The following is a 13912-nucleotide window of genomic DNA, read 5'->3' as shown; positions in this document are numbered from 1 at the left end:
AGAACTCCAGTCCAAGTCCCCAAATCCCAAAGTGAGATCCAGTGAGTCTGACCTGAACAGAAACTGCTTACCCTCCCTGGTCAAGGTAAAAGCCAAGGAGATAGGCACCCAGGCTTCCCATAGGGAAAACTGAGTTGGAACTCTGCACCCACCCAAGCCATCTCTCCATCACACACACACACACACACACATGCACGTCATCTTCCCTCATCACCCCACAGGGTGCCCAGGACTTTTCTAGTGTCTGCAAATGGAAACCTATTAAAGGTGCAAGACATTTAGAATAATGCAAATGCCTAGAAAGGGTACACAATGTGGGCTTCTTTCTCCTCCCTTGACATATTGTGACTAAGTTGGTTAAATGTCTGCTCTGTGCTCTGTCTGAAAGGGTAGCCAGTGGTGTGGTGTAGAGGAAAGAGCACTGGACTGGGATCCATAACGTTCTGATCCTCTTAGCATTTGCTGTGCTTCCTATTTCCACTTTCTGAGCCTCAGTTTGCTGATCTGAAAAAAACAAATAAACAAACCAAAAACAGTCTTTCCAGTTCTAGGAGCTGATTAAAATGGAGCAGCCTCTTCACTGTCCCCTCCCAACAAACACCTATTGCCCCCTGTCTTTGCTCCTACTGTTCCTCCTACCAGAAATGCCCTCCCACCTCCCCTCCACCAATTCAAATCAAAGCCCAGTTTTCTCCAAGAACCTTTCCCTAATTATCCCCACAACTATGTGTTTCTTACTTTGAAGCTCCTCAGCAAGTCTGTGCTATTTCTCACACACATTGCCTTACAATCCTTCATGCATGAATGGATTATCCTTCTAATTGGACAGCAGTATGGTTTGGATCTGTGTCCCCATACAAATCTCATGTTCAGTTCCCAATGTTGGAGGTGGGGCTGGTGGGAAGAGATTGGATCATGGGGGCAGTTTCTTATGACTTGTTTAGCACCATCCTTCTTGGACCTGTTGTCGCAGTAGTGCGTTCTCATGAGATCTGGTTGTTTAGAAGTGTATAGTAATTTTGGCCAGGCACAGTGGCTCATGCCTATAATCCCAGCACTTTGGGAGGCCAAGGAGGGCGGATTATCTGAGGTCAGGAGTTCAAGATCAGCCTGGCCTACATGGTAAAACCCTGTCTCTGCTAAAAATACAAAAATTAGCCGAGCGTGGTGGCACGCACCTGTAATCCCAGCTACTAGGGAGGCTGAGGCAGGAGAATAGCTTGAACCCAGGAGGTGGAGGTTGCAGTGAGCCGAGATCATGTCATTACACTCCAGCTTGAGCAACGAGAGCAAAACTTCATTTCAAAAAATTTTTTAAAAAATGTATAGCTTTTTTTTTTTTTTTTTTTTGAGACAGAGTCTCACTCTGTTGTCCAGACTGGAGTGCCGTGGCACAATCTCTGCTCACTGCAAGCTCTGCCTCCCAGGTTCATGCCATTCTCCTGCCTCAGCCTCCCAAGTAGCTGGGACTACAGGCATGCGCCACCACGCCCGGCTAATTTTTTTTTTTGTATTTTTAATAGAGATGGGGTTTCACCATGTTAGCCAGGATGGTCTCGATCTCCTGACCTTGTGATCTGCCCGCCTCGGCCTCCCAAAGTGCTGGGATTACAGGCGTGAGCCACCGCGCCCAGCCATGTATAGCACTTTTTAACAACCTGCTCCAGCCATGTTGGATGCCTTGCTTCCTCTTTGCCTTCTGCCATGATTGGAAGCTTCCTAAGGCCTTTCCAGAAGCAGAAGCCACAACGCTTCCTGTAGGGCCTGCAGAACCATGAGCCAATTAAACCTCTTTTCTTTATAAATTACCCAGTCTCAGGTATTTATTTATAACAGTGTGAGAACAGACTAAAACAGACAGCGAGCTTCTCCAGGGCTATAACCCCATACCAGTGCCTTTTCCATTGTAGAACCTGTGCCCTGGGGTGTACCTGTACTTAGTAAGTGTCTGGATCATGCCACCCTCCCCCTCAACCCCCTCTGTTGGGTGAGGTTCAGGCTGCACGCTGTCTACAGGATAGTGTCATTCATTTTCTCAGCAAATATTCACTGAACACTTACTATGTGCTAGATGGTGGTAGGTACGGGAGATGCAACAATGAATCAGTCACAGCCCCTGACTTCAAAGACCTCTCAGGCTGACATTCAAGGTCATTTACATTTGGTCCAGTCTCACCTCTCAGTATTCTCCTTCTCAAACCTCCTCTAGCTCAGGATGGTTCTTCTATCCCTCCTTGATTTTACTCATGCTAAATCCTTTGCTGGGAACCCCTCTCCACTCTTCACCATCCTCATAAATCCTAAAGTATGAAGAAGAGAAAGAAAAGAAAAGAGAGAGAGAAGAGGAAGTGGAAGAGGAGAAAGGATTATCAGAAAATATAAATCCAGCCCAACCTTCAAGGGTATAGAGAAACCCTGAAGTTTCCTATACCAAACTCTATCCTGTTGGTTAGTATCTAGATGCCTACTGTCTAGTGAGAAGGTCAGTGTTGGGGTCACCTAAAGGTGAAGTCCAGGCAACTTTCCATTCATCCTGGAGATGACCCCCTGCCCTTACCATGCACACTCATCCTTCCTCCTGGTTCACCCTTCAGCCACTCAGGCTGCTAACTTACTCCTTGTGCCTTTCTGGAGGCAGCTAAGCCAGAATGCCCAGTTGAATGGCTGGCTGAGCCAGTGAGTAACAGACAAACCTACCATACCTGGTATTTTTCCCTAATTGGATTAAGAACAAAATATAACTTCCCTTTGTTTCCTCCTAATGCACGCTACAGATCAGTGCTCCTAATAATTAGACCCCAGCACTTCCTATGCAGGAACACAGGGAGGCCAGTGGGCTGCATCTGGAGACACATCCCCTCTCTTTGGCCCAGCACTCAGCCCCTGTTCCTAACCACTGCCCAGCCCTGTATCTATGGCATGTTCTCATGAGAAGATAAGAATGAAGGCTCAAACTGCAGGGGACAGAAGAGAGGCATCAGGCCTCTCTTTGTGGAGCATTCACTTCCCTTTACCTGCACTCACGTCCCTGAGCTCTTGGAAGGGAAGACATCGTGCTGGGGCATATAGACTCAAGTAGCTCTTGGCCATAGGGGTAGAGGATACCACCCACACTCCCTACAGATTAATCCTCCTCTCTCCCCTGATTCCCAGCCAAACTTCATCCATAGCCACCAATACACTCTGGTGAGGGAGGTTGGATCTAAATCCTTCTCCGTTTGATTAGGAGTTCCTGATGGAAAAGAACGATGGCTCTGCAAATAACTGCAAGCCCCCGTAGGACCCAGGCCAAGACTCCTCATGTCTTCAGATTGGGGCTTCTGTGAGTGGAGGCCTTTATCCCTTTTTCGGGCTGGAGCACCCACACAACAGGGCACTTCCTCCCCCATCAGATTGGGAGTTCTGTCGGGAAAAGGTCTATTCTCCCTCACCGGCTGGAGGCTTCCCCAGAACAAGTCCTACTAGATTTGGTTAAACAGGTATTTGCTTAACTCCTACTGTGTGCTGATGTGCTGGATACTTCACTGAACAAAGACTGAGACCTGGTCCTGGCCACAAGTAGGTGACAATGCAGAGGAGGAGACATGGCACCCTGCATAAGACCAGCAGCTGAGGTCGGGGCTCAGCTCTTCCCATCCTGACAGCCATCCGAAGGAAATAACTAAGAGATGGATGCATCCAGAACAGGGAAGCAGGGTCTGGCCCCTTTCTGCACTGGCTGGGCAAATCCTGTGACCTTAGTTTTTTAAACCATAAAATAGAAATGGCAGAGCCTGCTTCATAAGAGTCTTGTGAGGCTCCTGCAAAACAACAGGTAAAGCCAGGGGGTTGGGTGCTGACACAAGCTTGAGGGGCTGGGGAGGAGCCCTGGCTTGCAGCATGTATCCATTTCCTTGATTTCAACACTCCCCTCAAGACTTGTTTCAAGATACAAATATGATGTCCCTGAAATGGGAGCAGGGAAGAGATGTGCCAAATTGGCTTTCAGGAGCTGGTGTGAGCCGGCCCCAGCACATCGCTCCTTAGAACATACTATATGTTCAGGAAATGGTGAGCTCCTATTAGTACCTGATCAGGCCATACCTAGCCCCCTATTTTTTCAAATGTCTGAGCATCACCCTTAAATGGGATAAGAACAAGCTGCAGCATTTTGGAGAAGGATGACCTAAGGATGGAACAGTAGACTGGCTATTCCCCAAACCGTGTCCCATTTCCTCTTGGGCACACCACCAGACTCTATTTGCAGCCTCTCTTGCAGGTAGGGCAGCCATGTGACTGAGCGCTGGCCAAAGGAATGTGGGCAAGTATGACGTGCGTCCCTTCCAGACACAACCCATAAAAACCTCCCAGGCAGCCTTCAGGTTCTCTCTTCCCCATGCACTGTCTAAATGGAGAGGAAAGAGCTCCAAGATGGAAGGAAACAGGGATTACTGCACAGAAGGTTGCCCACTGAATACCTGCGCTGGACAAATACGTGAGTGACACATAAACTACTGGTAATTAAACCACTGAGATTTGCAGACAGGGTCTTTCTTACAGCAGTTGGCTTATCCCAACTAATACAGGTTAGCTCACAACCTCATCACATGACAAACAGCTGAGGAACTGTTGCCCTGTAGAGGAGGAGGTTCAGCAGAGAACATTGTACACTGTCCTTAAATACTTTATCCATCATCATAGAGCAGAGTTGACCCAAGTGACATGAGACAGCAGCTCTAGGACCAGTGGCAGGAAATTCCCAGGGATGCAGATTACAGCTCCACACACAGGAAGGTAATGTTAACAGAGGTACAACAGGTGACCTTAAGAGACAGCAAGCTTCTATTCCTGGCTGTGCAAACAGGTGAGAATGTTGCAGAAGCCACACGAGCATCAGCTAGCAGCTTGACATCAGTGACATAACGCAGAAACATTCTCAAGACCTTAGATTCTGTGATCTTATGATCTGTCATCCCCAACTAGGATGCTGCCTCCTCCATCAGTCTAAGATCCCCCTAGGCCTGGGCTCGACACTCTCAGGAGACCAAAAACCCTCAGGACAAGAATGCTAACTCTTTTTCTTTTCTTTTCTTTTCTTTTCTTTTCTTTTCTTTTCTTTTCTTTTCTTTTCCTTCTTTTTTTTTTTTTTTTTTTTTTTTTTTCTTTTCTTTTCTTGAGACAGGATCTGGCTCTGTCTCCCAGGCTGGAGTGTGGTGGCACCATCTTGGCTCATTGCAACTTCTGCTTCCCGGGCTCAAGCCATCCTGCCACCTCAGCCTCCCAAGAACAAGAAGCTGGGACTACAGGCACACATTATGATGTCCAGCTTATTTTTTTGTATCTTTTGTAGAGACAGGACTAACTTTTTTTCAGAATCCGCCCTAGCTGCCCCTGGCCTCAGCACCTGTTAAGAGCCCCATGTTCAAATGTGGGGGCCAGGCTTAGTGTTTAGGGAAGACATGGCTACTGGGGAAAGCTGGATTTGAGTCCCCAGATTCTATATTCCTGAGCAAGAATACATGGAGAAGTCTAAGTAGCAGAGAGGCAGAGGGAGGGGATTGATCTGAAAAATAATTTGTGGTGGAGGAGAGGAGGGCTGGCTGTTCCCATGTCCGGCAAAAGCAGTGATCTTCAGTTCTCTCAGCATTATCCAAGGATGAAGGCTCAGCAAGAGAGGCCTTGGCTCATCTCTCTGGAGGCCTTCTGACATGACAGTCTGGTCTGTGTTCTATCAACATAGGCACCTGTGCACATGCACGAACACACACGAACGCACACACACAAACGTTTTCACCTCTGTCCTGGCCTCCAGAGAGAGGCCTGCTATCTCCTCAAATATTTCCCAAAGCCAAGCTCCCAAAAGCACCCCGAGATTTCCAGAAAATCTGGGGGCTGGGCCTGGGGAAGTGGCAGGGAAAATCCACAGAGAAGAAGGCTTCAGGGCATTTTCCTGTAAGAGTCATTAAGACATATTAAATTCTGACGCTTCCTCCCCCTGCCTATGCCAGCTTCACCTCCACGCAGGCCTCCCCATTGCCACGTACAGAACATTAGGGCTAAATTGAATTAGAATAATTAACTTTTGGTCACACTTTTAATTTGGTGCAGGAAATAAGAGAGCTAATGGAGATTAAGCAAGGCTCTGACTCCAGAGACCAGCCTGGAAGCTGCACGGGGAGGCCCAGGCTCTGGAGTGGGGGAAAATAAACAGCCAGAGAAAAGAGGCTGAGGCAGATGTGTGCTGTGTGAACTGGCAGGTATGTGCATGTTTGTTGATGCCTGTATTTGTGCTTGTGTGTGTGTGCCCTTATATATGAAAACATGCTCTGTATCATGTAGGTAAACATGTGCATGTACACACGTGTCTGAAGGTTTGTACACATGAATGTCTCTTTGTACATGTGTGAGTAGGAGTGTGCGTGGGTGTACACACATTGCTTTAAACCCTGGGCAAGTAAAACTCCTTGATTTTTATAGAATCCTAGCAGCTCTGACTTAGAAGCCACCTTCATAAATATCTTCAAACCCAGTGTCTCCCCACCTGCAGCTAGAATCTCTTCTACAACATTTTCCCCAGGAGAGCACACAACATCTGCCCACACTCCTACACTGATGGGGCATTCACTACCATAGAAGACACCCTGTGGAGCTCTGATTGTTAGAAGCACTTCCTTCCTGCAACATTCACCCAGAGCCCTAGATCCAACTCCAGGATCACACAGAACAAGCCCAATCTCTCCCCATGGCATCCCCTGAAGATGATGACTGTTCCCTTCTTCATAGTCTCTTCTCTGGGTTAGAACTCCCCCAATTGTCTTCTAGGACTTCACATGACATGTGACATTGGCACACGGCACCTAACACCCAATCACATGCCAAGCATGAAGAGTCCAGCTGGGATGGCACTCATGCCAGTGGGTGCTTAAGGATCATCTGCTCAGGCCGTAGTCAACTCAAACTTCACATGCATCAGAACATCCGGTGTGATTTTTGAAAATGTAGATTCCAGCCAGGCGTGGTAGCTCACGCCTATAATCCCAGCACTTTGGGAGGCCGAGGCGGGCGGATCACAAGGTCAGGAGATAGAGATTATCCTGGCTAACATGGTGAAACCTCGTCTCTACTAAAAATACAAAAAAATTAGCCAGGCGTGGTGACAGGCGCCTGTAGTCCCAGCTACTCAGGAGGCTGAGGCAGGAGAATGGCGTGAACCCAGGAGGCGGAAGTTGCAGTGAGCCGAGAGCGCGCCACTGCACTCCAGTCTGGGTGACAGAGCAAGACTCCGTCTCAAAAAAAAAAGTAGATACCCAGGCGCTTCTCCAGGAGCTCTGATTCCAAAGGTCTGTAAAGGGCACTGGTCCTCGACATTTTAAACAAGCAGCCAGATGGTTCTGATGCAGGAGCCTATGAACCATTATTTGCCATGGTCCCATGGTCTCATTTTACAGATAAGGAGACTGAGGCCCACAGAGAGGAAGAGATGTTCAGAGTAAGTTAGAACCTAAGCCAGAGATGCATCCTGTCTTCTACTCCCTGGTGCTTGTTCCTAACACCAACCCCAGGATGGATAAACAGAGACTTCATCCCTGCAAGCCCACATTCCCCTGGGGGAGCCCATCCCCACCACCACCACAGAGACAGGCCCAGATCTAGAAGAGAAGCATCCTTCCGCAAACCCTACATTTCCATCTGGTCCCACAATTATCTCTGGCCAGGGTGTCAGGAAGAAAGAGACAGGGATCCGCAGCCCTGTGTCTGCTAAATAAAGTGTCCTGCACCCTGGAGGAGCTGAGATTCATGGAGGCCACTGCTACATTGGAGGGAAATTCCCATCAGTGTATGAGAAGCAGATTGGGGTCAGGACCCCAATGAGGATGCCAAGGTGTGGGGAAGGAGCCAGGTGAGAGAAGGCCAGTCTGGAGTTTCCAGTGCAAGAAGCCTAGACCTGCAGGGTCCGGTGTCAGCCAAGGCCTCATCCCCGCTGAATCCAGTTACCTCCCAGAGGGCCTGGCCACATGCATTGGCCACACTGACCTGCTGCCATCCACCCAGGGGCCCTGATGACCTCTAGTCATAAATGGGGACTGAAGAGGAGAGGTGAGGCCTCAGATCACATAGCTTTTCAGTCCAGGCTCCCAGCTCCCGGTCTGTGTCCTTTACAGTGCACCACCCTCATGCCTTGTGCAAGAAGCCAGCACCAATGGGAATTGTCATAGGAGGCTAGACGATGAAGACAGACAAATAACAAGCCTAATGTCAGACCAGATCTGCTCCCAACAAAGTCAGGATAAAATCAAAGTCCCAGAGACCAGGACAGGAAAAACTGTGTTTCACCACCAGTGACCTTCCTCATTACCTGCAATCATTGTCTCCCTGTCCTGGTCCCCGAGACTCCTCTCACTTTCTAGGATTAAGCGAGAGTAGGCAGGCATCTGCAAAATTCAGAGCCCTGTGGGTACTGAACACAGGAGAATAGAACAGAAGAAAAGGGAATTTTGCTTCTTTTGAGCTTGCTTCCTGATTTCATTCGACCTGAGGTCTGATTTCTCTTAAGCCAATGCATTCCATTTCCAAGGCTGTTTTGAAGGTGAAATTCCCCAGAGGGAAAGTGAGGCATCCCTGACTGCTTCTGGAGTCACTCACTGTCATGATCACTCACCACCAACACCATTTTCTCCCCAGCCTTGGCCCCCCAGCCCTCTGCTTAAAATGTGTCTAGCGCTAGAGAGCTGGGAGCAGTGGGGCTCTGATGAAACAGTGAGTGAAGAGTGAAATGAGGGAGGGGACAGCAGGCTCCAGCCCCCTCCCCACCCCACTGCAACAGCAGGGGTAGAGGGCTGGGCTGGGTAGGTCTGTCTATCTCTCCAGCTGCTGGGAAGGGTGCAAGTGACGAGGGCAACGAGGGATCCCCGCCCCACCTGTGGGAACCGGTTGGTGGCTTGGCGGGAGTGGGTCCAGTTGGGAAATGGGTGCTGGTGTTTCTGTCCAAGTTCCAGCCTCACTGAGTTCTTGGGAACAAATGGCTCATTTCTCAGGGTCTCACGTCCCTAGTTTTCTCCCCGGCCCTCTCTCTGGTGAATGTAGGGGAGGAAGATGAGAAGTGGACAAGAGACATCAAGGAATTGTCACTATCTTAAGGTCAGAAGGACAGGGTGCAGGTGCTGCCTGCAGCTCACTACGCACATGGCCCTGGACGGGTCCACTTGTCCTTGGAGCCAGTATTCCCTGTAGGTGTAGTGGTGGCTTATTGCTGACCCTTGCATGGCCTGATGCCTCACATTCTATTCCCCATCCACTGGCATCTTTCATTCCTTCCCTGCTTCCTGTCTTTGCCCCATGATGAACGTTGAAGTAAAATCCTGAGTGCTAGAAAAGGCATGTGCTCGGGACACTGACTTCTCCAGTGATCAGGGGAGGCCCCTGAGAAAGCAACTTGGTATCTGAAACCTGAAAGGTGAGTGGGGCTTGCTCCAGAAAGAGGATTGCAGAGGAGTGTTCCAGGCGGAAGAAATAGCTTACTCAAAGCCTTGAGGCAGGAAATGGCTTGACTCATTTTCTCAAGCACTAAAGAGAGCCCCCAGGGTGGGGACTCTGCAGATGGGGCCAAAGGGTCAGGCCTCTGCCTGCTGGTGCAGGTCCTTGAATGTGGTAGTAAGGGTTTTGAATTTTATCCTGAGAGTGGCTGGAAGTGACTGAAGGGTTTCAAACGGGAGAAACTGGAGAAGATTTGCATCTTTAATAGCCCACTCTAGCTGCAGCCTGAAGAACGCAGACACAGCAGACCTGTTAGGAGGCCGTGAGAGGGCCGGCTCGGTGGCTCGTGCCTGTAATCCCAGCACTTCGGAAAGCCAAGGTGGGAGGATTGCTTGAAGCCAGGAGTTTCAGACCAGCCTGAACAACATGGCAAGACCCTGTCTCTGCAAAAAAAAAAAAAATTAAAACAATTTGCTGGGCATGGTGGTGCGTGCCTGTAGTCTCAATAACTCAGGAGGCTGAGGTGAGATTCTCTCACCTTGAGACCAGTGGGGTGGAGGCTGCCATGAGCCATGTTCACGCCATTGCCCTCCAGCCTGGACAAGAGAGCAAGACCCTGTCTCAGAAAACAAAAGAAAAACAAAAACACAGAAAAGGAAGCCATGAGAACAGTCCTGGAGAGAGACAATGCCAGCTCAGACCCTGGTGGTGGTGGTGGAGGGAACAAAGAGGAATGGAGGGAACCAAGATGCTATATCCTTAGGAGGAACCAACAGGCCCTGGGATTTCCTAGATGCGGGAATAAGGAGAGGGTACCTGGGGAGACATCAGGCCCAGAAGCGCACATGGGGGTTGCACAAGCAGGCAGCGACTGTTTGGACACCAAAGCTCCCACTTTCTGCATAAGCTCAGTCAAGCTCCTTAATTAACTACTGTGAGCCTCGGGGGCCTTGTCTATAAAAAGGGGAAAATGCCTTCTAAGCTGGTGTGATGATTTAAATTAAATTGTATTGGTATGAACAGTGCTCAGCACCTAATATGTACTTAACAAAATTGCTTTCCTTGCCCTCCCTCCTATGTCTAGCTCAGAAGCTTGCCTTGCAAGTTCAGCCCTTTCTTCCCTCTGGGGCGTACAGTGTGGCAGTGAAGGTCACCCATCCCCATGACCCCCTTACCTCCTACTAAATACAACTCTATGCCAGAGCAGGTACTGAGCTTTTTCATCTTGCCACCTCATGGAACCTCACTAATGTTGAAAAATGCATCTCCCTGCTCCGGTTCTTGCCCCCTTCACACTAGGCTCCACCCAGCCATCAGAGCCATGGTGTTAAGATGTAAGGTCATGGCACTGCTCTGCTCCAAACCCCCACAGCAGTCTCACTCAGGGTAAAAGCCAGAGTCAGAGCAATGGTCCACAGGGCCTTGCCTGCTCTGCTTCTTGTCTCTCTGCCCCTGTCACCTCCCACTCTCCCCTGCATCCTTTCTCCCCTAGCCACACCAGCCTCTCCGCTGTCCCTCACTCCTGCAGGCCTGCTCCTGCCTCAGGGACTTTGCACATGTACAGATACTCATATGGCTTCCTCCCCGCCTTCAGTTCTTTACTCAGACGTCATCTGCTAGGTAAGGCCTTCCCCAGCTGTCATCTTCAAATTGCACCGCAGATACCCCAACCCCTTTCTGTACTTTACTTCTTTCTCAACAACACTCATCCTCATTAATAATGCTGTATATCTTATTTATTTAGTTTTTTGTCTCTGCCCTCTAAAATGAAAAGTCCTTGAGAGCAGAGATTTTTATCCATTTGGTTCACTGTCATATTCCTCAATACTTAGTGCGGTTGCCTGACACATATTGAACATTTGAAAAATGAATAAGAGGGAGAGAGAAAGGGAGGGACGGAGAGAGGAAGTGTCTTCTTCTTAAAGTCCCTAGTTGCTATCAGAGGCACTGGGCATCTCATTTCATATAAGAGCAGGTGTCAGCCGGGCACAGTAGCTCACATCTGTAATCCCAGCGTTTTGGGAGGCCAAGACAGGAAGATTACTTGAGCCCAGGATTTCGAGACCAGCCTGGGAAACATGGTAAAACCCTATTTCTACAAAAAATACAAAAATTAGCCAGGTGTGGTGGCAGGCACCTGTAGTCCCAGCTACTGGGGGGCTGAGGTGGGAGAATCACTTGAGCCCAGGAGGTGGAAGTTGCAGTGAGCCAAGATTGCACCACTGCACTCCAGCCTGGGCAGCAGAGCAAGACTCTTGCAAAAAAAAAAAAAAAAGAGTAGGTATCCATTTGTGGTCAGGGTTTTAGGTGAACAAGAAGCACACAGTTAATTCTGAGCATTCAATGCTCAAAACTAACTGCAGTGAGCATTCTGACTCACAGAGGGGAGGAGGCAAGTTTCCAACCAGGGGCAAGATTTATACCGGGCTGGCATAAATCACAAATTTGCTGTACTTCCCGAGTGACCTCCACCACCACCCCAGCGTGAGAAAATATACTAGACACAGAATCCAGAGCATCTTAGCATGTCCCTGGCTCCTGGGGCCACTCAATGAAGGTGCTCAGTGCCATTAAGATGCACAGAGCAACGTCAACCTTGCTAGTGAGGCCAGTCCGGGTGCAAACACCACCCTGCCTTTGGCTGGCTCAGGGGGCTCTGGATTTTACTGTATCTCACTGACCTTCCACTTTCCCGCCTTTAAAATGTAGGTGATAATAGTCACTGTGCATTCTACCCCACAATATTTTGGCAAAGCTCAAGTGTGTGTGAAAACATAAACTTCTACACAATTATTTTTCTAGTCCCCTTTAATCTCTAAATTTTGCAAAAGGAAAACACATCTTCTCCGGATCCCTTTGCTTGCTTTCTTGCTTTGTGTCTTTGCGTTTCTCTCTGTCTACTTTTTTTTTTTTTTTAGATGGAGTCTGGCTCTGTCACCCAGGCTGGAGTGCAGTGGTGCAATCTCGGCTCACTGCAACCTCTGCCTTCTGGGCTCAAGTGATTCTCCTGCCTCAGCCTCCCAAGTAGCTAGGATTACAGGCACCCACTACCGCACCCAGCTAATTTTTGCATTTTAGTAGAGACAGGGTTTCACCATGTTGGCCAGGCTGGTCTCGAACTCCTGACCTCAGGTGATCCGCCCACCTCAGCCTCCCAAAGTGCTGGGATTACAGGTGTGATCCACTGCGCCTGGCTGCATCTCTTTTTAAGTCAATTGTTATGTCTGTCTAACTGAGCCTCCCTTTGTGTCTGTGTGTTTGTCCACAATTCTCCCTCCTCTGTCTCTGAGTGTCTCTGTTCCTGCTTTCCTCTCTCTCTGCCTCACTCTGTATATCTCTGTGTGTCCCTTTCTGCCTCGGATTTGCTGTTTGTCTTCTTTGTCTTCTCCCTCTTCTCAGTTTCTCTTTTGACTTCATCTCTCTGCCTCACTGTCTGTCTCTGTGTGATTATGTTTCTTCTGTCTGAGTCCTACCATCTCTCTCCCTCTCTGTCTCTGTCTCTCACTTTCTCTTTCTGTCTCTATCTGAATCTATGTGTGTATCTCTGTGTGCACTCTCTCTCTCGCCCTCTCGCTCTCTCACTCTCTCGCTCTCTCCCTACCTCACTCGCCTAATTGCTTCTTGTCTCTGCAGATCGCTGGCTGTAAGGATTTATGTAACACACAGACAAGGGTGGCAGTAGCCAATTTGAAAGGCTGCTGGCGGACATAAGAACTTAATGCTACACCAGTCTTCAGGAAAATGAGCTGCGATCCCCCCAAAGCCTCCTATGCTCAGCGCAACCCAGACCATCTTCCTCCTCCTCCTGAAAAAGAGAGAGGCAACTCTTTAGACAGACCCCTCTTGTGCCCCTGCTGTGTTCAGGGAGCTTTGCATCACAGCATTTGAAAGGTCTGACCCTCCTAGGGAGTCAGATTCACAACAAAGCTCCACTTCTAACAGAGATAAAACTGGGCCTGTAGTCAAGATACCTGGGATCTCACCCCCACTTGATTGGAGGCCTCGGGTAGATCAGGACCCCATTCTGGGCCTCTGTTTCCCCATCTAGAAAATGGCTCCAGCACTCTAGGATTCTAAGAAACCTGGGACATCCTGCTGTAGGGGAATGAAGGGACCCTATATCACACCTGGCAAAACCGGTCAGTGCTTCAACAGACAGAGGCATTGGGGCTGATAGAATAACACAGACACAGAGAGAAGGTGCTGAGAGAATGACTCAGCAGCCAGAGGGGTGGAGAGTGGACTCCATGAGCAGAGACAACAAGGAAAGCCCTCTCCCTTCCCTGTGTCTGGGGCCTGCTTCCTGTTCCTACGCACATGGCATGTGCCAGTGCCACCCAGCTAACCAGGTTTGGTGTGGGTCATGAGTGCCTCTGGTCGTTTCTCAGACAGCAGCAGCCAGAGACAAAGTAGGAAGGGTGGGGAGTGCACGGGCACCTGAAGGAAGGCAGTGGGGAGA

General features: G+C 49.3%; 1 long non-coding RNA gene across 1 annotated transcript in view; it reads right to left on the bottom strand.

The window, feature by feature from the left end:
- Nucleotides 1-1801: 1801 nt before the first annotated feature.
- The window catches only part of LOC107969193 (uncharacterized), a 116552-nt gene continuing 104441 nt past the window's right edge, over nucleotides 1802-13912 (bottom strand). Inside the window, exon 4 of the long non-coding RNA XR_010152909.1 lies at nucleotides 1802-2300. This is a non-coding gene — a long non-coding RNA (uncharacterized LOC107969193). The remainder of the gene's footprint in view (nucleotides 2301-13912) is intronic.

This window comes from Pan troglodytes, chromosome 19 (genome assembly GCF_028858775.2).
Source record: "Pan troglodytes isolate AG18354 chromosome 19, NHGRI_mPanTro3-v2.0_pri, whole genome shotgun sequence".
Classification (NCBI taxonomy): Eukaryota; Metazoa; Chordata; class Mammalia; order Primates; family Hominidae; genus Pan; species Pan troglodytes.
The sequence above is the reverse complement of the archived record's forward strand: the minus strand, read 5'-3'. Positions and strand labels throughout refer to the sequence as shown.